Below are 25,870 nucleotides of genomic sequence, written 5' to 3'. Positions count from 1 at the left end.
TGCTGGCAGCTGAGCTTGACTGCTTTTGCATGCCCCCTTCTCCCCAGCCAGGCAAGATTGAGCTCACACCTGAGCCCAGTGGTGGCCAGCTGGCTTCCGCCCCTGCCAGCAGAACTGTGTGGGTAGGGGCATTGCAGCTCGGACCCTAAGACTCACTACTGTAGACCCGAAAGCTCCCTCCTTCTATGCGACTCTGCTCTGAATGCCGCGGGGGAGCTTGTTTGGCTGCTCTCCTGCTTCCCTTTGCTGGTATTGCTGTTTCCGGGGGAAATATTCACTTTAGCTTTGGGGAGTGACTCATCCCAGGGGTTAGGGTGGCTATCTCCCAAAATGTTTCTCCCTATGCCTCCTAGATTACACTCTTTTCCTGTTACTGTGGTCCTCTCCTCTCTCCCCCCGTCCCCAGGAGCCCCAGGTGATTGTTTTTGAGAGAGATGTTCTATGCGGTCCCTTTAAGAAGGATCCTGGTCTGAGAAATCAGACTCTCTCACAAACAGTATCCTGACTTGTTTCCAGCTAAATACTGTCCTTACGCCTCTTCTGGGTTCTGGGGCTGCAGGCTGGGGCTTTGTTCTTGGGGCTCAGGACCCTTTCCCCTCTGCTAAACTCACTTCCCGCCACGTTAGTCTCTCCCTGCTGCCGTTTGCTCCGAGGAGCTGGGCAGCCCTCTCCACGTTTCTGCTTTTCCTACCAGTCTCGGTGTGGCTTCTTCAGTGTTCCTTGGTTGAAGAGTCCTCTTAGTTTAGTCCAAAGTTGGTTTTTCCAGATGATAGTTCATAAAATTAGTTTGTAATCCACTTTGGTTCTGGGAGGTAGATACTAGTACATCTGCCTACTCCAGCGCCATCTTGTCTCTCTTTAATGTATTATTCTGTTTATAAATTGGTTTCCTAAAACACATTTATTATATGAGATAAACATTTCAATTTGATCTAATTCTTCTTGTATAGGTCACATTTTAAAGCAAAGAGGAGACATAAAATTTTATATGACCTTCTAAAATTAACAGAATAACCTATGTTTAATATCAGAACAATTTGTTTCTCCATTTCTGGTCAATAAGTCTGCTGTGTCTTATGTTTACATTGTCATAATAGGGGACACTATAAGAAGAACTGTTTTTATTTTATTTATTTATTTTAGCTAGAGAGACAGAGAGACAGAGAGAGGGACAGACAGACAGACAGACAGGAAGGGAGAGAGATGAGGAGCATTAATTCTTCATTGTGTCACCTTAGTTGTTCATTGACTGCTTTTTCATATGTGCCTTGACCAGGTGGCTATAGCTGAGCCAGTGACCCCTTGCTTAAGCCAGTGACCTTTGGCTTTAAGCCAGCAACCTTTGGGATCAAGCCAATGACCATGTGGTCATGTCTATGATCCTACGCTCAAGCCCGTGACCCCACACTCAAGCTGGCGAGCCTGCACTCACTCTGGTGACTTCAGGGTTTTGAACCTGAGTCTTCTGCATCCCAGCTGATGCTCTACCCACTGCACTATTGCCTGGTCAGGCTAAGAGGACTGTTTTGAAAAGTACCGCAAACAACTGAGATTACATTTTTAGCACCTGGTTTTGGCAGGTTGCATATAAGCTGTCTGACAAATGAAAGAAAAACTTAGTAAATTTAGGGAGTTTGATTTTGACATTTATTGAAGACTGGATGCAGACCCAGTGCCTCATATATGTGGCTTGAGATATTGCTTGTATCTGACTCAGAGGAAATATAACATGGTGGTTATCAGCCTGGGCTCTGAACATGATAATTACCAATTGTTCTAACTCTCTGCCTCATTTGCCTCATGGAGATGAGGTAGGAATTAAATAAGATAATCATTTGAAACATTAAGCGTAATGCCTGGCACATATTGTGAACTGTTTATAGATGTTAATTTGAATAAAAATTAAAAGCTTTTACTTACATCTTGCTCATTATACTGTGTAATTCTAATTGTTGCAGTGCATTTATATGGGCCTCTGAAAAGGATTAATTCCTTAAAAGTACTCTCCCAGTTATGTCCCACAGTGCCAAATACAGTAGACTCTCTGACGGATTAATTTGGTTCTGTGGATCCTTATCATAACAAATGCCACTGGCATGTTAGAGCCAACAGGCTTAGAGAAATTCACCAGGAAACCGCCTATAATGTGGAACCTACTGTCTGATCTCATTGATTCATCTGCCTTCAAATATTTGTCATTTGCCTTTTTAGTTCACAAATTTACTATTTTCGTGATGCCTAGAGGAACTGAGTATTTTCAATGTTAATAGTGTCTTTTCAAGCCAACTTTAAAAAAGATTTTGGTTGTCGTACTTGGTGAAGCAGAATATTTCTAAGTAATTTCTCCAGGGGTACTTTCTCTTGCTGTTCTCAACACCTATGGGAATTGCTAGTGGTGTCTTGTTGGTGGAGATGTGGGTTTATCCCCTGCTCTTTATAGACTGTTCCACTGGGAAATTTCTAATTTTCTTTCTTTTTTTTTTGGTATATTTTGTATTTTTCTGAAGCTGGAAACGGGGAGAAACAGTCAGACAGACTCCCGCATGCGCCCGACCGGGATCCACCCGGCACGCCCACCAGGGGGCGACGCTCTGCCCACCAGGGGGCGATGCTCTGCCCCTCCGGGGTGTCACTCTGCCACGACCAGAGCCTCTCTAGCGCCTGGGGCAGAGGCCAAGGAGCCATCCCCAGTGCCCAGGCCACTTTGCTCCAATGGAGCCTCGGCTGCGGGAGGGGAAGAGAGAGACAGAGAGGAAGGAGAGGGGGAGGGGTGGAGAAGCAGATGGGTGCTTCTCCCGTGTGCCCTGGCTGGGAATTGAACCCGGGACTTCTGCACGCCAGGCCAATGCTCTACCACTGAGCCAACCGGCCAGGGCCTCTAATTTTCAAGATTTGTGGGGCTTTTGTTTTGTTGTTCTTCATCAACAAATGTAACCACCAAATCCCCAAAGCAGAAATATGAGAATCTGGGCATGCCTTCCCAGAATGGTGCCTAAAATCATGTGCCTGGTGATGTACCAGGCTTGTGATAGTGCACACATCCACACCTTACACCCACATGCTCTGTGGCTTTTGATTTTGACTGACCTTAATACTTCTGACTCCAAGCTGTCTGGGAAAATTCTGTTTGTAAGAAGGCAACCATTGTGTGCACGGCCCCATCTCGGGGCTCAGAACCAAAGTCAGGTTTGGAGGGGAAGTGTCCAGTTTGACCAATGAAGAAAACTTCCTAAAACCTTTTCTCTTCCTTCTAAGACAGGTGTGGAAACGTAGTGAATGTTCTTTCTAAGATAAAAACCTACACTGTTTAGAAAGTAGCTCACGTACTTGGGGATTTTTCTTCTCAATTTTTCTGGTACTTTCATGGCCTTTAAAGACACTCCACATCACAGGATTTTACCCAAATTCTGAATCCTAACAAAGTATTTTGACTGTGGGCTTGATTCATGGCATCCAGTTTTGTTGTTGACTGTGGTCTTTCAGCAGTCTTTAAAAAGAATATTTCATACTGCTAGTTTTATCAAAAGATTTCAGAGTTCATTCAATTTATATGCTGTCTTTTCAAACCTATTTTTTAAATTAAAAAAGGGATACATACATATGGTAAGAAAACAAAAACAAACACCAATATAAAAGAATATACGTGAAAAAGCAAAAACAAGTCTTTCTTCCATCCCAGATTTTCAGTCTCCAAGACTCCCGCCCCACAGGTAGCCATTGTTTCCAGTTCACTTTGTATCTTTCTGGAATTTTCTATGTACACACAAATATAGATATGTCTATTAATTCTGCAATACTGATCTATATCTTGGTTTTCCCACTTAATGTGTCTTTCTACCTTACCTCATACAAACTTCATTAGTTTTCAAGGCAGTTAAACTTGTTCTTTACATATTAATTTTTAGAACAATAACACATTTATTTTCACCTCCTGTGCTGGTCAGTCACAGACTGCCACACCTGGACAGGCCTGTTGTGGTCTCTCACAATGGCCCTGAGAACATCTCTTGGTAACAACCTTTTTTACCTCCCTGGCATTCCTGACATTTGGAATTCCCTGATTCATCCCTTTGATTTGAGGTTTGCCCAACTACTGAAATGCAAATATTCCTGGGAATCTCATGTTCCTTTTCATCTAGTCTAAGTGCTGATGAACTTCTTAGATCCTTTGCTGGGAATAAGTAGATCTGGAATAGGAGCTGACCCAATTGGGGGTGTGGAAACTGAGGATGAGGGGTGAGGAGAAAGGAAAGAAGAGTTTAGGGTCCCTCCTTAGCTCACTTTCCAATTTCTTTCCATAGTCACATCTATCTTCCCTGAATTTTCTCCTGGGGGATAGCTGACATCATGAATGGAAGACCAGGTCTGTGGAGGCTTTCTCTTCTGTGCTCTGTTCATTCCACAGAGTTTGTGCACTTAGGAGAGAGTTTGCAGAGGAGGATGGGATATACGTTCCAGTCTGAGCAAGACTGCCTCTCTATCTGGGAAAACACCAGGCAGAAATAAGCATCTTTTTGATAATTTGAGAAAAGCTGTGACTCTCTTTTCTAGAAAAACCAACAAATACATAACAATGTATATACCACTGCAAAATTATTATTTTATGTTTGTTAATGCTTCTGCTTATTGAGCAGTTACTTTGTGTTAGGTGCTTTGTCAAACAGTCTGTATACTTATTCTCATTTAAACTTCATAATACTAGCACTGTGAATTAGGTGTTGTCACCCTCATTTTACAAATAAAAAGACTAGGGTTCAGAGAGTTGAACATGCATAAAGTAGCAAAGGATAGATTTGCATTTGAATTTGTCATTAGATCAAAAGCTCTGTTTAAGGTACCTCTTTGACCCTGATGATGATGGAGGACCTGGCTTGGGAAGTGTCCTCTGCAGGGAAAGGTGACTGCGGGCATACAGGAAGAATGGAAGGATGCATCTGTGAGCTGTAGGGCTGGGAGAGGGTGCTCTGAATATGCGAAGACAAAACAGCAGGGCAGAACACAAAGAGAGAAGTGTCCCCATTATTACCAATAGCAGAAGGAAGGGGGAAGAGTTGGGTGCTGTTGTATTTGTAGTGGTGTGGAAATGGTGGTAATAGAAGCTAACATTATTGAATGCTACTCATTTTACAGATAAGAATACTGAGGGAAAGTGAGGTCAAGTAGCTAGCTCCACATCATACAGTTAATTAGTGGTAGGATCAGATTTGAAATAGGCAACTCGGCACAAGTTTCTTCTTATCACCCAGGCTACGTGCTCCTGTATCATTTGTTTGCACACATCTTGGTAAAATCCCTGATGGTGATTTTCAAGGCCTACACAAATGATCCATTCTCTGTGGAGTTTTTCACAATTCTCACTTCCTCCTTTTGCTGACCCCTGAGTCATTAATCATTCCCTTCTAGGTGCCCTCATAGCACTTGGCTCTTATATGTATTGTTGATACCTTTAGAATGTTATATTTTAATTGCTAGATTCCAAGTGCCTTGAGGTTGAATAAGGTACATTTTATTTACACTTGGTGTTTAAAACAGCACTGGTGACAATGGTAGATAGTCCCCATGTTTCCTGCATGGCTTGTAGGCTAGATTCCACTTTACTTCGACATTGTTGGGGACCTCCATGCTACTGCACAGGCTATGGAGAGAAGTGAAACATGAAGGAAGTCACCAGGGACTCATGGAACCCTAGATGGTTGCTTAGATGTTTAGGTCCCAGTAGTAGTTGGGGGATCTAGTAGAACCTACAGTGGCCAGACCCCTTGCTATTCCCCTGGAAGCAGGTATTATCTTTACTGTAGTGATTCACTCATCTTTCAAACAAGCATATTTCTGATCTTTTACTTCTGTTTTTTGCATGTGGATGGTTGACTCTATTTTAGAGTCAAACTCTAGGAAAGTGGATCTGACTGCTTTGGCTGGTCACTATCCAGTATAAAGAGTCCCTCTTGGGCAGAGTCCTTATGCCAGGCTCCTTCCTGAACCATTTGCCCCTTATAAAGGGTGGGGCAAAAGTAGGTTTACAGTTGTTCAAATGAAAAATAATACAATAAAATAAATAAATAGCAATATGTACAAGAATAAACTTATATTGTGTTTCATCTACTCACATTGTAAACCTACTTTTGCCACACCCTGTATATGGCCCAGGTATCACATCCTGGGTGTGCTAAATCTTGGAATTTCCCTGGAATTTTTGTGCATGGAGAGAAATATTTGATATAATTTCTACTTTGTTGATGCTTCAGTTCATTAATCTTCAAACAATAAACATTCATCTCAATATTCAGACACTAGTTATACAAAAAACCGTGAATTTTCACAAATTCCTCCATATTTAAATATTGACTGAAAATTTAATTTAAGTGCTCACAAACTTAATGTTATCAAGCACTCTTGGTTGTTTTAAATGACTTAAGGAGACAAAACATTCAACCAATATTTAAATAATTACAAAGCTGATTGGTACTTGATTTTAAAATGCTTATCAATGTGCTAATAATGTGGATATAAATTTGTCACTCCATTGTCTGTATTTTTATTCCTTTATTTTATTCTTGTCATTACCCTTATGATTATTGCTTCTTTACTCACATAACCTAACTGGTACTGATAATAATTCAGTGCTTTTGTGTGAATGAGAGAACAGCAGTTCTCTGAGTAAGAATAAAAAAGGAGTATATTATTTATTTCTCATCAATAATATTACAAATAATAATTACAATGAAGTCATTCTAAGACAATTATACGAATCAAATTATTGAACATACAATGATAAATCAAGTTTTATATCATAATAATTAGAAAATTTTGAGTTATTTGTTATAAAATAGTTACATGTCTTGCTTTCATGTAAACCTTTTTTTTTTAAATTTTTTTTGTTTGTTTTGTTTTTTCGTTTTTTTTTTTTTAAGCCGGATTTTTATTTTATTTATTCATTTTAGAGAGGAGAGAGAGAGAGGGAGAGAGAGAGACAGAGAGAGAGAGAGAGAGAGAAGAGAGAGAAGAGAGAGAGAGACAGAGAGAGAGAAGGGGGGGAGGAGCTGGAAGCATCAACTCCCATATGTGCCTTGACCAGGCAAGCCCAGGGTTTCGAACCGGCGACCTCAGCATTTCCAGGTCGACGCTTTATCCACTGCGCCACCACAGGTCAGGTGTAAACCATTTTTTGAGGGACATTTTTAATGTTCACTAGTTTCAATATTTTGTTTTCTGTAGAGATGGTTACCACATTTTATAGTATTCATGACGTTGTAGACGTTAAGAATTTTTAAAAATAAACTTTAATGTTGAGTAGTTTTATTGTCCACTGAGGAGATATAGTGGCAAAATAGATTCTGATAGCTACAAAGTTTTATGAATGTATCCAGCTTACTACTGTTGGAAATAAGTTGCAACACTTCTGTGGGAGACATACTAGATTTTAGAAAACAATTTAAGGATTTAATTCCAGCACTACATGTCAAAGTCCCACTAATATTCTACTCCTCACTACATTCATCAGTTAATTTCAATGGTAAAATTTTATATAGTCCTTGTATTCACTTTTATTCTTATTCTTTAAATCACACAAGTTATTTATAACATTGAAAAGGTCATAGTATTCTTCTGTTTTTATAAACATTTCTTTTAGGCATGGTATTTTGTTTCTAACATAGAAGAAACTAATTTTTAAACCCTTTTATTCTAAAATATCAAACATGTAGAAAAGTTGAAAGAAAATAATGACCATCAAAAATCTTTTTACCCAGATTTGTTGGTTGTTAACATCTTGCCACATTTGCTCCCCCCTACTTTTTTGTTGAAACATTTTAAAATACAGATGTCATGGTATTCCCTCTACACACTTCCACATGTGTACACTAAGAACAGCAACATTCTCTGACATGTCCTCAGTGCCATGTTCACACCTAAGAAATTCACTAATTCAATGTAATGTTATGTATAGTCCTTATTCAAATTTTCCTAGTTGTCTTTTAATGATCTTTTGTGGGTTTCTCCCCTAGGATTCCATCAAGATTCATTCATCACATTTGGTTATTATGTTTCTTCACTTTCCTTTGATTGAGAACAGTCTCTTCCCCTTTTGTTGTTGTTGTTTATGATACTGACGTATTTAACAAGTTCAGGCCAGTTGTTTTGTAAAATACATCGCAATCTGAATTTATATGATGGTGTCCTCATGATTAGATTTAAGTAAAATATTTTGAGCAAGAACGCTTCCCAGGTGAAGTGCAAACTTTCACTGAGTCGTGCTAGAAGGCTTATGATGTCAGCTCTTCTCTTGTTGGTAGTTCTAAGTTTGACCAAGTAATCAATTTTGAAAATCAGTTTGGATCATGAAATTTTTCAATTAAAATAAGTCTTCTACTCCTTTTAGAATTTTCTACATTGGGGAAGTTGCCATCGATGTTAAGAGACTCTGAGGTTCATTGAGTGTCTTTATAAATGGAAGTAAGGGTGAACGAGATGGGATCCCTAGGGGAAGAGCATTCCAGGCAAGGGAAAGTAAGTGCAGGCAAGGCTTGAAGCAGGACTGTAGTTGGCATGCCTGGGGAAGAGCAGGGAGGCCCAAGTTGAAGAGGGGGTGGGGTGAGGGCAGGCAGGAGAGAGAGCCAAGGATGAGACCCAAGGCAGGGAAAGCCTTCATGGCCTTGTAAGAACTTTGACTTCAGGCTGAGTGTATTGGGAAGCCATTAAGAACTTCTGAACAAGACAATGATGTGATCTGACTTGCAGGTTTTTATCATTTAGAATTTTTTATGCTTTTAAAAGTGATGTTTTAGAAAGTAGGGATTTTTGCTGTGCATTCCTCTTGTGCATACATGAAGAGGGAAAGCACAAGTGACAGAAATTCTTTAAGGCATTTCCAAGGAGAGGAACTATATCACAGCTGCCACCTGTGACAGCAATTTAAAGACGTTCTGACTTCAGGGATGTTAACCTGTGAAAAGACACGATAGGAAACACCTGGAAACCAGCACTTTGCTTGAGAAACACAATCCCCAGCTCTGCAGAAGCGCCCCCCCCCCCTCCAGTGTGGGCTTCCCCATCACATTCCCCCGTTCCCCTCCCCACCCTACAGGGGGCCACACTCACAGCTTCTGTGCTTTTCATGTCCACCTTTCTCTGCTACAAATGTACCCTCAACACACATGCTTGGTCTTGTCTGTGGACTGTCCCGTGGTTCCTCCTGTCACTGCTTGCTCACTCAGCACTAGGGGAGTGCGGCCTTGCTCCTGCGTGTCTCCCTGGCTCCTTTCACGCAGCTCTCCGTGGCACTGTGGGCGCCTCCACCTTTCTCTGCCCTCTTGTTAAGGACCTGTGGGTGCTCCTGACGTTGGTGGCTATGAACCACCTCCCTAGAACATCGCCCACTGTCACCTGGAACACAAGTGAGCGTTTCTTCAGAGCTCTGACCTCTGGAATTCGTCACAGGAGAGTCTTCCCGATTCTGTTTGCCAGCAACCAGAGCTCCCTCCTCCGGGCCCAGGACCCCAAGGGGGAGGGGACGGGAACCTTGCCCTGCTAGCCTGTGGCTTGGACTGAGGGCCTGCGTGCAGGTGCCCGCCGGGACGGGGAGAGCCAGGGCGAGAGGGCAGCGGGGGCTGGGGCCGCGCAGGGAGGGCGGCGTCTCCCGCGGGCGCTCGCGCGACCGACGGTGACACCACGGAGTTCTCTGTGAGGTCAATACTGGGCTGTGGGACGTGACATGCAGCAGAGGCCGCGTGTCATTCGGGGCTGCTTTTACCCTGGTCCCGGCCCTGAACCGCCGCGGGACAGCCGCGGGGGCCCTGAGGACAATGTCCGGAGACCCGCTGCACCTTCCCGCTCCGGCGGGGCCAAAGTTACCGCCCCCGGGCCGGGCCGCCTGTCGCAGCGGCGGCAGGGACCTCGGCCCTGGCCACCTGCTGCCCCACCGCTGCGATGCTCACCCCAGGACTCGGACACAAGCAGCCCATGAGCCGGGCGGCGGTGACTGCGCGGTCCCGGCGGAGGTCTGCTGTCCGTCGGGGGTCGGGCAGAGCTGCGCGGCATCCGCCGCCCTGAAGTGAGGGCCGGCCTCTCTCGAGGCGGCGGTTCTGTGAGGACAGGAGCCCCGTCGGCTGTCACTGTACGCTGTCTTTCCGTCCCCTCTGGTAGGGGCGGCCGGAGGAGGGACCCCTGCCCTGTGGTGAGGGAACACCTATGCCGGTGCCGCCTTCTCCCCCCTCCTCCCCGCGGAGGCCTGCACCCCGGCGGCCACCCCGTTTGCTCCTGTCTCTGTCTCTCAGCAAGGATGAGACGAGGCCCTGTTTCTGGGCCGTCTGCTGTTTGCTCCTCGGATCGCCATCCACACTGCCCTCTGTGGAGGGCCCCTGTCCCGCCCAGGCCGCGCTGCAGCACCACCGGTGGACCCTGAGCACCTGCCTGCCGCTCCTGCCCTGCAGAGCCAGCCTGTCCTCTTGGGGAATGATTCTGTCCTGGCTGCGCTGGCCTCCTGGCCTTGCAGACTTGGGGGTGGCTGTGCTCACAGGACCAGCGGCAGGGACTGCTGCCACCCACGTGGATAACCACCTCTGCCGCTGCTCTTGCGCTCTGTGCACATGGAAAGAGAGAAATTGAGCCTGACCAGCGGGGGTGCAGTGGATTGAGCATCGCCTGGACTCTGAGGGCCCAGGTTTGAAACCTCGAGGTCAACGGCCAGACCCCAGAGCGTCAGCCTGTCAGCTTGAGCGCCCGGATCATGATTAACATGATCCCAAAGTTGTTGGCTTGTGCAAGGGTCACTGGCTCAGCTGGAACCCCCAGTCAAGGCACATATGAGAAGCAATCAATAAACAACTAAAATGAAGCAACTAGAAGTTGATGCTTCTCATTTCTTCCCCGCCCCTCCCTTCCTGTCTCTCTAAAAGAAGAAAAAAAGATTGATGGAGTTCTTCCCTCCTCTTATAAGGACACCAGCCCTATTAGCTTAAGACCACACCCTTATGACCTCATTTAAACTTAAAGGCCTTCTTTCAAAATGCAGTCACATTAGGATTTCTTCATATGGATTTGAGGGTACACAATTTGTAACAGGGATATTACATCACGTGTGTACTGAATGAGAATGATCTAGTAAAGGGTTTCTCAACCTTGACATTGTTAATTCACTAGAACCTAGTTGCAGTCCCTGGTCGGGAACAACAAAAATATTTTCAGGTATTGTCAAATATTTCTTGGGGGGTGCAGAATCATTCTTGGTGGAGAACACTGATAGACCAGAAAGGAAACTGATGATGCAGGAGAGAGAGGAAATAACTGCAGGAACAAAGCTCCTGAGTAGGCAAGAGAATAAGGGATTCGATAATGAGTGCCCCTGGATGGGAACGGTTAAAATTTATGACAGAGCCATTAACTTAGACAGGAATTAGGAAGGCTGAGGGAGGAGCTCTCAGACACTGTGTCCATGGCAAAAGCTTTATAGGAAGAGCTCTGTTTACAACAGGGCTGTATGGATATAACAGCCTCTCTCTCCCCTTAATTTCCCTTTTCCCTCTGGGGAAAGAGCTTTCTCCTGCTTCTTGTTTTCTCTGTGTGCATGTGGCTGTCCATGTCTGCATATACCAGATTGCAGTTCTCTATTTCCCCTGAATAAATCCTTTTTGGTGATAAAATACATAGTTGACTCTTGTTTACAGTTGACAGAATGGAGAAAATCCAGCCAGCAGGACAGGACAAAGGACACTGGGGCAGTGGGTGGTAGATATGCTGATGGAGGATGGGCTGATTTTCTTTTACTTGTCATTCTCAGTGAAATCAGCCATCTGTGGAGGGGGCAGAACTGTGTAGCATGCACGTGGCTGCTGGAGGACCCTCCAAGGGAAGAGGGGTTATTTCCTCAGGAGCTAGTATCTACCACATTCTTCTTCCTTTGAATGCATAGCACATTGTTTAAACCACTTACAATAGTTCTTCACATTAGAGTTCTTGATGTATGTGCACTATCGGATTATAAGTTATTTGAAGATGGGAACTGTCTTGTGCATATTTGCATATCCTGTAATAAATAGCTCAGTTCACAGCGGGTACTCAGCAAATGTTGAATTGAAATTAATTTTCATCAAAATGATTCAACCTTTACTTTCTAAATAATTTGCCATATATAACTAGCAATTCTCTTAGAACTGACTGGTGGGACTAGTAAATAGATAAAAAGATACATGCACTATTAACTATACTTTGGAAAATGCTTTCAATTTTTTCAAAAAATGATCTTATCGATAAAACTAAGGAATATAAACTAATATTTCTTCAACTTTTTTCTCCATATTAATTAGCTGTTGGTATTATTAAAATGCAAATTTTGACTCAGTATATCTTGGATGAGGTCCATGGACCACAATTTGACTAATGAGATCTAAGTCCACAGAAAATTAGGCAAAAAGCTATCAAGATTATTGCTGAAGATGGGAGGACTTCTTAGGGAGGCAGTAAAAGAAGAGAGCACACCTGATAAGTATCACATGAATTCATCAGTCCATAATGGGGACATTAGCAATCAGCATCTTATTATGGGTTCAGAATCCAAAAGAGCCTTGGTAGCTTAAAGACATGGAGAGAAACCAGAAAAAGCAAATTTCAGAAGGAACAAAGGCCATTCTGTTTGCGGAGAAAAAAACCCAACCTTTCAAATCTATGATGAGCATTGACAGGGTGAGTACACGTGGAGCTGAAAAATACCTAAAAATTATGTGAATCCTGTGCTGATCATGAGTCAGCAATAAAATTCACTTAGAAATCAAGTATAAAAGTAAACTACACAATTAGAAACCACAAAGCTCAGAACCTTGCTAGGATTTTGCATCTAGTTTTGAGTTATATAAATTTAGAAAGGTGGGCCCTGGCTGGTTGGTTCAGTGGTAGAGCGACAGCTTGGCGTGCAGGAGTCCCGGGTTTGATTCTCGGCCAGGGCACACAGGAGAAGTGCCTATCTGCTTCTCCACCCCTCCCCCTCTCCTTCCTCTCTGTCTCTCTTTTCCCCTCCCGCAGCCAAGGCTTTATTGGAGCAAAGTTGGCCCAGGTGCTGAGGATGGCTCCATGGCCTCTGCCACAGGTGCTAGAATGGCTCCAGTTGCAACAGAGCAATGCCCCAGATGGGCAGAGCATCGCCCCCTGGTGGGCATGCCGGGTGGATCCCGGTCGGGCGTATGCAGGAGTCTGACTGCCTCCCCCATTTCCAACTTCAGAAAAATACATAAAAAAAAAATTAGAAAGGTACAGAGACCTCAAAGAAAGTTCAGGCAAGAGTTTCAAGAATAATTAGAAGGGTGAGAAAGGATATTTCATCCACAAAGGGATGTGTTTTGCAGGGAGTGCTGAGCAGTACTTCCATATTTCTTTAGACTACTTGAAGACTGATTTAGGTTGGATATGAACAGAATTCTTCATATACAGGGAGGCTTGTAAGGCATTGTAACATACTGCCAAGGGAGTTCTTGAATACTTTCCCTAATTGTTGGGGATTGTTAAATGGAGCCCAACTTAAAGACAGAGAAATGGCATAGCTAAAATCATAATCTGAATCCCTGAGGACCAAAGTGGTTGATAAAGTCAAGGTTAATAACTTTCCTTTCCAGGTTGTGCTAGGGATCCCTGAAGGTACCAGTGTAAGGGATCACTCACTGGTGTCATGGCTGACAGCTGCTAAGCCGACTGGTCACACTGAATGAGACAAAGACTATGGGGTATGTGTGGTGGAATTCAGGTATGGCCCAGGGCTTTGCATCTTCTCTCTGGTCTGGTTCTTCAGAGCTGGCCAATGACCTCACCCAATGAAGTGGAATCCCACCCAGTTCCCAGTTGGTTTGCAAAACTGAGGTCAAATCAAGATTCCACAGTGAGAAACACAGCATAAGGGCAGCAACTTATATTCACACTAGGACCCAGTGGGTAAGGTGTGTGGGTGAAATAGAAAGATGGATTAAAAGCAGACTGGAGAGCTCATGCTACAGGGCATAGCAGCTGCCCCGAGTCTGACACCTCTGATATAAACCAAGAACTGATCTATGACTCATGAGTGAGAGAACCAAGGGGAGCCCAAGCTTAGAGTAACAGTGCCAGCTATGGTATATGGGTTTTGCCCTGCCCCCCATCCCCAGGGTCAACATTACAAGAGGTTCCATGGTGCAACTTTTATTAATTGGGTGAGATACTTACAACAGATGCTTCACTCTAAATTAACTGAATAGCTGAAGCTCTGTAGATGTGTTTTACCATTCACCCCTAAGATGTTACTCATCTGTTCCTCCCCATGTAAAAGATACAAAACAATGTCTAATAATCAGAGAAACCCAAGCTTCTGGGTGTTAACATCAGGTTCCTTATAAGCTGGGTCATTTTCACTTTCAACACATCACCAGGTGGTTTTTTGAAGGCCTGTGGATGCACTTGAGATGAGAATGTCCACCTGAAGGACAATGCTCTTCCACCTTGTAAAGAGCAGGCATTCTGAATAAAAACAAGTGGAAGTTGGGAACCCCTAGTCATTATAAGTTGAGCACCTTACAGAAAAAATGCTGTCCATCCCTTACTTGGGGGACATATGGAGGTGGTGGCTGCTGGCTGCCCCACTCTGGGTGTAGAGTGCTTAGTAGAAGAGGGCACAGGGAGCTAACCCTGTCTTTTCAGGGCTTTTGCACACAACAGTGATGCATTTTTGTCATGAGGGGCCATTAAATAATGAGATCTATCAAGAATCACTTACTGAGGCCTACAACATGCCTGTAGTACTCTGGTTGCTGACAGCCCAGAGTCACAGGAGCTCCATTATTCCTGCTTTCAAGTCATTTGCTCTGGAAAGAGCTGAACAAATGAGATGACAATTTCTATTGTGCTTGGTTCTTTAACACAGTTGGAGTTTACCACAATAGGACACTTGAAGTGTTTTGATTTTGTTTGTTTTCTTTTCTATGTGTTTTATGAGATCAAAATGAGACAAAGAAGCTGGCAATGTCTGAGTGCTCTTTCCATGACTAGGAAAGGATTTTGTTTTATTTCTGTTTTCAGTAGAAATAATTGCACATTCCAAGCTGCACAGAATGCCCTCACAATGAACAGGTTCAGAAATAATTCTGTCATATCTACATGGTTTCTTTTGGCCTGAAAAAAGAAATCTGATTAATTAAAGGCTAGTCTGTTGCTAAAATGGATACAACAGATTTTTTAGTGAGAGGAGGGGAGGTAGAGACAGACCCCTGCATGTGCCCCAACAGTCCTGGGTGTGACTCAACTGGGATCCCCTGGCAAGCCCACTAGGGGACGATGCTCTGCCCATCTAGGGTCCTTGCTTCCTTGCAACCGGAGCCATATTTTAGCACCTGAGGCAGAGGCCATGGGGCCATCCCCAGCACCTGGGGCCAACTTGCTCCAATTGAACCATGGCTGCAGGAGGGGAGGTTGGGGGAGAGAAAAAGAGAGAGAGAGAGAAGCAAGAGGGGGAGGGGTGGAGAAGCATATGGGCAGATGGGCTCTTCTCCTGTGCGCCCCTACGGGAATCGAACCCAGGACATCCACATTGTGGGCTGATGCTCTACCCCTGAGCAAACCGGCCAGGCCCCCAAATTATTTCTTTGTTCATTAAATATGTGAATGTCTAGACATTGACCTGTATAATCGAGAACATAAAGTCTTTGTTTTCAAAAGTTGAGAACAATAACAGTTGCTCTTTTTTTTTCTTTTTGACACACACACAGAGAGAGAGAAACAGGAAGGAAGAGAATTGAGAAGCATCAATTCTCTGTTGCAGCACCTTAGTTGTCCACTGATTGCTTTTTCATATGTGCCTTGACTAAGGGGCTACAGCAGACCAAGTGACCCTTTGCTCAAATTAGGGGCCTTTGGGCTCAAGCTAGTGACCATGTGGTCATGTCTATGATCCCATACTCATGCCAGAGACCCCACACTCAAGCTGATGAGCCTTCACTCAAGCTGGTGAGCCTGCGCTTAAGCTAGCAACCTCAAGATTTCAAACCTGGGCCCTCCACATCCCAGTCCAACACTCTATCCACTGCGCCACCGCCTGGTCAGGCAATAGTTTCTCTTTTGTTGAGAGTTTATCCTGTGCCAGATCCTGCACACACAATTTTATTTAAACCTCCCAATAACCTTTTGAAATAATATTATTATTTACATTTTATGGATGAAAGCTGAGGCTATAAGAATGTGCTCAAAGTTACATACCTAGCAAGTGACTGGACAGGAATATTTTGACATCAAAACTTATAAACACTGTTCTATCCTGTCTCCTTTGGGTTTCATTGGATAGATGAGATTTACACAGAGGTAAAAATGAAGCATTTCTGATTGCTGCAATCAGAGCAACCTCTTGTCCCAGAGCCATATATATATATGTTTACTATCCTTGAAGTTAGAATATCTGCCAGCAAACTTGACTTCTGAGAATAGCCTGAAGTCCTTGGCACCAAGCCTGGTAAATATGGTGGTCACTTCCTGTCTCAAATGTGGTAAGGTTGAAACAGTATTATTGGCTTGAAAATGTTTCCAAACAAGCTGTTTACAAATGTTTTATTAATAGTAGAAGAAAGTCTTAACTCTCTGATAACACCAATTGTGAAGGAACCTTGAAGATGCATACATGATTCTGGCCAGGATTGATTCTTCTATTTTACAAAGCTCCTTAGCATCCTTGGCCCCAAAGAAATGAATGACTTTTGCATGTGCTATGTACAGCATTGTCACTCAATAAGCAGTGTATTGATGGATTGGTTGTATGGCAGCACACCATCATCTCCTGCAAGTCAGAGTCTCTGCTTTCCTCTCTCCATTTTAGCCTCTGGAGGAGGGTGCTGAGCCCTGGCTTGAGAGTCTGAACTTCCAGGTTGGCATGTGGTTCTCACAAAGCACCTTCTTCAGCACCCTTTTACTCACTTTGGCTGGGGACCTGGGTTTCTTCTAGGCTTCTCAGGCTGCTCTCAGGAGATGGCAAAAGGACAGTGCCAACCACAGCCTTCTTTAGCTTTGCATCCCAACAGAGAAAAACAACTAATCCATTGGCAAGCCAGATATTGTCTTTTGTTTCAAGAACTTTCCCCACAGTATGCCTCACTTGGGATTTGGAAGCATTTATGTCCCGCCCTTTTGCCAAGAGCTCTTAATCTGTGGTGGGCCTGGGGCAAGTTACTTAACCTCCCAAAACCTTTGTTTCTTCAACTGTAAAATGGTGGTGGTGGTAGAGGTGGGGCAATGATGATTATCTACCTCATCCAGTTGTTGTTGTTATTGAAAGAGCACAGTTTTGCTGGTTGGCTTGGCTTGAATCTATCTTCTAATTTGGACAAGTAGCTTCTCTGAGGCTCAGTTTTCTTAAGTATATATTTGAAACAATGCTTCATATGTTTTAGTTGTTGTAAGGATAAAAAGAAAAAATATATGTACAGAATTAATTTAGATCCTAAAATATAGAAAATGCTCAATATTAATTATTATACTCTTATTGTGTTGTCCAAGAAATCCATGAATGGCTTTGGAAGGATACAATCCACGAATCTTCTGAAATTACATGCAGATATTTGTGTATGTATCATGTGCACTTCTTCTGGGGCAGGGTTCCATAACAGACATCTGATTCTCAAAGAGTCTAATGGTCTTCCCCTCCCTCTCACCAAAGTCAAGAACTACTACTCTAAATGCTCAGAGATAAGAATAACTCATAAACACTCTAGACACAACCTCCAGAATGAGGCTGAAAATTGGACCTGTCTATGCTTTATCTCCTGTGTTTGAAGTCAAAATCTTGATTCTATTTTCAGTCTATATCTAGGTTTCTAGCCACACCTTTTTTTCATTGCCATTAGTCCACTGTGTGCATGCTGTGTATTGTGGTTGTTTGTTTTTCTGACTAAACTGTAAGCTCCCTGAAGGCAGGGACTTAATTATTGTTGTGTCCCCAACAATGGGAGGCTAAGCACAGATCTTTAAGTCAAGCAGGTGCTCTGAAAACACTTGTGAAATAACCAAAGGTTTGGATGCATCAGAACAGTGTGCAGAGGAACCTCCAGGAACCATCTCTGCATGCAACCCAAGTTGGGAGGGAAATTGAGGGAGGGATAGGTTGGGACAGGTTAGTAAAGTGTGAAAATAACAACTTGGCTTACAAATGTATTGGCTAGCTTTGCTCAGGCAATTTTGGTGTAAAAATAAAAAGATTAAACAGGTATTACCTGTTTTGCATTGAAAAATAAAATTAGTTGTGCTAAAGGAGAATCTTTTGCTTGGCTTGCCAAAATGATTCAGAGGAAATCAGTGGTAGTCTTGTTTTTCTGTACTGTTGTTATAATACTCTACTCAACTTAGGAAATTGGTTTTTGGAATTTAAGTAGTGGGAAAAGAGCTTCCTTAAATTCTATTCAACTACTTAGGAGGAAGTTATAAAGAAGTGAGTCCATGCCTGACCAGGCAGTGGCACAGTGGATAGAGCATCAGACTGGGATGCAGAAGACCCAGGTTTGAGACCTCGAGGTCGCCATCTTGAGCATGGGCTCATCTGGTTTGAGCAAAAATTCACCAGCTTGGACCCAAGGTCGCTGGCTCAAGCAAGGGGTTACTCGGTCTGCTGAAGGCCTATGGTCAAGGCACATATGAGAAAGCAATCAATGAACAACTAAGGTGTCGCAATGCGCAACGAAAAACTAATGATTGATGCTTCTCATCTCTCCGTTACTGTCTGTCTGTCCCTGTCTATCCCTCACTCTGACTCTGTCTCTGTAAAAAAAAAAAAAAGAAGTGAGTCCTATTGAGTTTGGAAAAATTTAGAGGAAGCATTACCTTTCCACTTCTATCTCTTGCTACCATCTTTATTTTAAACTACAAATACCAAGGAAAGTACTTACTTGAGTTTTATTTTCCCCCAGAATTTATATGTCATTCTAGAGAAGGTAAAGTAGTTCACAAAGCTCTTAATCTTTCTGCACTTTTTAAAATTATGAATTTATTTTTTTGTTAAAAAGTCACATAATCATACATAAAAGTCTGAGGACTAAGAGAAACAGGTCACTTAAAACATGACTACCGCCTGACCTGTGGTGGCGCAGTGGATAAAGCTTCAACCTGGAACGCTGAGGTCGCCGGTTCAAAACCCTGGGATTGCCTGGTCAAGGCACATATGGGAGTTGATGCTTTCTGCTCCTTCCTTCTCTCTCTCTCTCTCTCTCTCTCTCTGTCTCCTCTTTAAAATGAATAAATAAATAAAGTTTAAAAAAAATTTAAAAAAAACATGACTACCCACAATTGCCATAATTTTTACCCATTCTTACTATTTCTTTTAGAACTATTTCTTCTATGTGTGTATGGTTAAAAATTGTAATGATCATTTACATATGAGTTTGTATCTTGCAATTTTCACTTAAACATTTACATAACTCTTTTCTTGATGATATATGGTTTTTATAACCATTATAGTTAGTGGTTGTATAACATTTTATTGAGGGTAGGTACCATATTCTCCTACTGATGAATATTTAGATTGTTTCCCTAATATGCCATTACACCAAACACCACAGCATACATCTTGCACATAAAGGTTTTCTGCAGTTTGAATAATTTTCCTAGGCTTGGTTCCCAGAAGTAAAGTCAGAGCTCTGGCTCAGTGAGCATTATAGCTTGGTTGTTCTTGATATGACTTCCTCACTGCTTTACAAAAGGCTTGTACCAACTTATGTTGGCAGAAACAGTAGGTAAAGGTTCCAGGACTCTCAGATCAATTTTTATTTAAATGGTGAGTTTTTATTTAAATGGAAACAGACCACCTGGAACGGTCTCCTGATGAGCTCTTTTCCCTAGGAGACAGGTAAAAAGAGGCAGATCTGCTTCATGGGTCACCAGGGATGTGAAATCATGAGCTCACCTTCTTTCCTCCAAGAAAGATTCCCTTTGTTTATGGACCAGAGCGGAGTTGTGCACTAAACTAGAGAAACTAAAAGGTAGAAGTTATAACTTGCTGCAATTAGCCCCTTGAGACAGCATTTACTCATTGCTTCTGTGTGCTTGGTCCACTGAATGAGGAAGGGAAACCTCTCCTTCTGGATCAGCATTCAGATTGTCCAGGGCCACTTTGTTGGGGAGGAGGGAAAGACAATCAATATTTATTGTACTGCCAATCAAGTCCACAGATATGTTGTACAGGATTCCAGAACCTAGAAGACTGTGTAGATTAGCATTTGATATATATTTATTGAGTGCAAGAATGAATGCATGGTAGAATGGGAGTAACAGAGGCATTATTTCATATGAAGCATGTGGCAGACATTGCTGTTTGCTGACCAAAGGTCTATTTCCTTCTTCTTCTTTATCAACTGAACTTCCATTTTATTTGCACTGTATCAGTGAAATCACATTTTCCCAAGCCCCTTGCATTCTGGGAGAATGAGGTTGGGAGCCAGTGACACAGTCTGGATACGAGCTGCGCAGATGTAATTGAAGACTTTCTGAGGAGGTTGATTTTCTTCTTTCCTGCTTTCTCCTCTTCCATTCTGTGAGCCTGAAGTTGAATGAGCCATTTTACCACCCAAAGATGACAAACATGAGGATGAAAGGTACAGGCTGAAGATGACAGAGACTAAATAAGTGGGAAACTGGGCACATTACATTTTTGAAAAAATTCAACTTGTTTTAGATAAGCCACTGTGGCTGGCTTTTCAGTTACATGCAGCCGAATGCCATCTTACTGACACAAGGAACTCAAGGCCCCGAAGTTTCATCTTGACCAAGTTCACAATGATAGCGTGAGTCAGAAATTAGACCAGGACTCAGGTCTAATTAGTTAAACCAGCCATCTGATATAACACCCCTTTCCACTATACCAATGTTAGAGTGAAAGCACCCTCCAAAGTACAATCAGATTAAATGTGTTTTTAAGTATTTTTGGATAAAATTTGATAAATATTGGTTTCTGACTGATTTGGTGAACAAAGGATACCTGAACACACAGGGTTCTACTTTTGTAGTATATGATCTGGTTTAAATGTGAGCTCCTTAAAGGAATATGTACTTACTAGGAGAGAAAATAAAATACCAGGAGAGGTTTCTTTCAGATTTTTATTACGAATATCAACTCTGTCTTCATATTTTACAGAAAATTGAAAATTAAATTTGATAAATTTGACTTAGGTTTTGACATTTCAAAATTTTGACATGGACTTCGATATCTTTATGTTTTTTATTTTTAGAGAAGTCAAGAAAAGGCTGGATTTTATTTTTAGAGGAGTCAAGAAAAGGCTGGAGGTACAGCTGACAATTTTCTTGATGTTCTCTTACTGTGTTAAAGTATGAACCCTTTGACAATATTTCTAAAAAAAAAAAGCTTGCTTTCAAATGGCATTTGAAAAACAGCTACACTGTTCACTTAGTTTTGTTCCTGGGTAAATAGCCCTCTACTTTTAAAAGTGACTGACGTAGAAAAGAGCAGATAAAAGAGAGAAGGGGATCAAGTTTATGTGGTATCTCGTTTGCTGAGATGACTCAGCCAGAAAGCATTTCCATAAACCAGCCAGAGTGTTTTCCTTTGTCAACCACAGAGAAACCACTCTGGAGTTTTGCACTCGTTGCATTTGGCAGCAACAGGTACTTTCCCAAAGGTAGGAGGAAGCAGACCAAATGCTCCAGTCCATTCTTTGGGAGTCACACTTCCTTTCAGAAAACAAGGTAAGGACATAGTTTAGACAGTCCCATCAATAGCTCACTCCTTTCTGTGTTCATCAGCCAATTTCAGTTACTTCTGCATAGTTGCTGCACTCACTTTCATTGTTGTTCTCCATGTGTTAATACACCAGATAACTTCTTCCAACTGATCGGTTGACTCTCTGACTCAGGTCTGCTTTTGTTTTCATGTTTTTCACTGGCCATGAGTCCAAAGACAGGGATGTCAGGGGACCCTGAACAGCTCCTTACTGTGCTCTGTTTTTCCACAATGGCTCATAAGTCATACCAATCACAGGCCGTGTCTGGGACGGCAGCTGCGTTGCTGCTGCCATCTTGCTCTCAACGCACAGGCAGAGTCGACATGGAGGATGACAAAGCAGACAAATGGAGAGTCCTTGATGACACACCACTGATCACACTGCACCGAGAGCTCAGCTTGTCTCTGCATCCCGTATTTCAAGCTTCATAGCACAATAGCCTGGTTGACGAATAATTTTCATAGTGTAAGCGTGCCTCCTATGGACATAGACATGAATGGGACATACTGTTATAGAAAACTATTCTTTGTGTATCTGACATCCAAATTTCCAATGTTGGGCTGTGATTGGGCATGCTCCAGCAACATTTCTTTCTTCCTCCCTTTCCCATAGCCCATCGTCCTGTCAGCCATCCCCACGGAACGCGAAGCTGTGATTGGCTGGCAGACACACCTGGTTCTTCTGGGAGCATCTGTTCCTTGACTTCTCCACCTCAGCCCTAGGGACCACAAGGTCCTGACTGGAGGCTAAACTTTCCTTTCTGTCCTTAAAGGACACTTCTCTTTGGTTATCTTGCCCTCTAAGGCCTTTCCGTCCCAACCCAGGAGTCCCAGGCCTCCATCTCTATTCTCTGTCTGGCTTGGATTCTTCACTGAAGCTTTGTTTTTTGCCAGAGGCTCCAGGGCTGCTGGAGGTTGTGCAGCCTTGAGGGCCACCTTGTGAGCAGACTTGCGGGAGCTTCTGTCTTTGCCCATCACATGACTGCCTCTCCCCAGAAACAGACTTTTCCCTTCCTGTTTCTCACATCCCATTCTCCTCTAGCCCACCCACTGGGTTCCTGCTTTTGGTTGGTGGGAAGTCTTGGGCCCTTAGTTCACTTGCTGCAAAGATAAAGATCTCAATTACAAATGTCATCATCTTCAAAGAGCATGACTGAAGTATTAAATTATTTGGTTACTGAATATGTCTGGCTCCCTTCCCTGGGGTCATAATGGTAAGAAGAGGGCAGCAAGAAAAACCAGTTTCTCAATAAGAGAAGCAGAGACATTCTCCAGAGTTCTAATTCCTATTTGACAACCATACAGCAAAGTTTTTACATATATGACCTAACTTATTCCTTCTAACAGCTTTTTTTTTTTAAAGATGAGCAAAGTGAAACATTCATGTGTCTCTTACTTCCAACCCAACACCATCTTCTTTATAGAAATATCATCCTTGAATATGTTTGTGATGGGCTGAATTGTACTTCTACCCCAAAATTCATATGTTGAAGCTCTAACCCTCAGCATCTGAGATTGTGACTGTATTTGGAGATAGGGTCTTTAAAGAGATGATTAAGTTAAAATGAGAGCATGTGGGTGGGCCATAATCCAATAGGACTAATGTCCTTATGAGAAGATGAGATTAGGACACAGAAACATACAGAGGGATAACCATGTGAGGATACAGAGAGAAGACAGACATTGACAAGCCAAGGAGAGAGGCTTCAAAAGAAACCAACCTTGGCAGCAATCTTGAACTTGCAGCCTCCAGAAATCTGAAACAAATTCTGCTGTTTAAGCCCTACAGTCTAAGGTAGTCTGTTCTGGCAGCCCTAACAGACTGACATAGCCTTCATCACATATCCAGGGTACTATTTCTCTGGGCTGGTGTAAGGTTGTGAGAAATAAAGGCATGAGAACCAGGGATAATCCCGGTCAGCATCCCAAGTAGAGTTACTCACTGCCTGCCCTGAACCCCTTGTCCTCTGATCAAAGCCCCTGGTCCCGTAGTTGCTGCCAAATCTTAATCATAGAAAAGATTGATGGGAAAAAAGGGATGGAGGATTGAGAAGACCCTTAAGGAATATTCTCTAAGCAACATCCCAGTGATGTGGGGTCTTGCTTCCAAATTTTATAAAGGCTGTGTTTTTTCCTTAAAAAATCCATATTGAGAATGATGGAAACAAGGTGAAATAAGGGAAAGAAAGAAAACTCAAATTTATGGTAGTAATGTCTCCTTCTATTTGCAAAATGCATTATAGGTTACTAAACTCTTATTCCTAATGGACATTATCAATCCTGTATGGTGGATGGAACTGGTACTAGTTTTCTTTTTCCCAATTTACAGAAAAGGCACTTGAAGGGAAGCATCTTGCCCAAAGGCACTCAAAGAGTGAGATATGGTGACAGATGCAGATTCCCCACCTGGAGCTGCACAATGTGGAGGGCATGTGCTCCCACTGTCCATTTCTTCTGTGGCTCCTCCCTTGGTGACAATGTTGAGATTTCCCCACCCTCACCCAGGTCAGGGCTGGCATGTGGGCTGACAGCTGTGCCTGCTACTAGGAGCCCCCCCACTGCTCCCTGAGCCCCTTCTCCATGGAAGAGGACTCTGTAATTGCACCAGGTTGACAGCCATAATACCCACTTTGACAATACTCAAAGCCTCCCAGCCAGAAGCTAAATATTAGGTCAAAGCTGGCTGTGTTTTCACCACCCTCAGGGTGGCTCCCCTTAAAATGAAAGCTCAGCATGTCGCCTTTTTCCTAATTCACAATGTATTGTAAAGTAAGAAGAAAGGCATTTGCCCTAGCAATTAAGTTTTCAGAAAGATCACCTTTAAGCAGGACTGTAAATGTTGCTGCTGGAAGGCAGGGGTATTTAAAGAATGTGAACTGGAATTCTAGTTTCCAAGCCTTTTATTCCATTTCCACAGTGCTAAAACAGTTGTCATTCCACAGTGCTAAGAAGGGCATTTCATAGCTTTTGGGTCAAGTGCAATAAACTGTTGAGCAAGCTTGCCATTGAAGTTAATTTGTTTTCAATGCCTGTTGGTTATTAGTAGGGAAGGCTATTAGTCACCATCAATGCTTCTTCTTGCTCTCGGTTATTCGCTTTCAGCTGTGGCAGAGAACATCACTGGGTTGGGGTTTGGAAACTACTTATGGAAACAGCAGTTAGGTATGATTTGGTTGCAAAAGTTGCTTCTTGATTAATGCTAGTTCCAATTCTTCTGGTCACGTGTCCTTTAGGGAAATACAGGAAATTCCATGGCCATGTTTTCCCCTCTGCCCACAGTGTCTTTGCAAATCAGAACCTTCCAATATTTGTGGGAAACTCTGGGAAGGCTCAGACTCTTGACAAAAATATACCAAACAGGGCAAATTCCCAGTGCCTGGGGTCATCTCCCTGTCTTTTACTTTGGAATTTGTGATCATTTAGGCTGGAGAGTTAGATGCAATAAGGGTGTGGCAGACAGGCCCTAAGGTGGTCCCCATCATTCTGAGTCTGGTGTTTATGCCTGTGTCATCCTCTCCCCTTGAGTGTGGGCGGGTCCTGTGACTTGCTACTAACTGATAGACCATGGAGAGGGTGATGATTGCACAACTATATTCTGTTAGATAGACTCTGTCTTCCTGGGAGACTCACTCTTTCTCCTGCTGGCTTTGAGGAAAGCAGCTACCATGCTGTGCCTGTGTGTGGAGGCAGCCGTGGGACAGAAACTGGTGGCCTCAAGGAGCTGAGAGCAGCCTCCAGCTGGCAGCAAGACATCTAAAGCTCTCAGTCCTACAACCACAAGGGAATACATTTTTCCGACAAACTGAGTGATCTTAAAAGCAGATTCTTCCCCGATCAGGCTTCCAGATGAGAACATGGCCTGACTGTTCCTTTGACTGCAGCCTGTGAGACTCTGAGCAGGGCACCCAGTTATCCTCAGCCCAGACCCCTGATGCCCAGACATCAGGAGGGGTCAAAGGTGTGTTGTTTAACACTGTTAACTTTGTAGTGCTTTGTTATATAGCAATACATAACTTACACAAGGGATCTGTGGAATGAATGAATAAAGAAAGTGACATCACAGGGTGGTGTGGCTACTAAAGACGACAAGCTATATACGCCCCTTTGGAAGCACCACTTGCATTTAAGGAAAAGGCAACTACTTGAACTTCTTAGCTA

The sequence above is a fragment of the Saccopteryx leptura genome, chromosome 3 (genome assembly GCF_036850995.1).
Source record: "Saccopteryx leptura isolate mSacLep1 chromosome 3, mSacLep1_pri_phased_curated, whole genome shotgun sequence".
Classification (NCBI taxonomy): domain Eukaryota; kingdom Metazoa; phylum Chordata; class Mammalia; order Chiroptera; family Emballonuridae; genus Saccopteryx; species Saccopteryx leptura.
Note: the sequence above shows the minus strand (reverse complement) of the source record.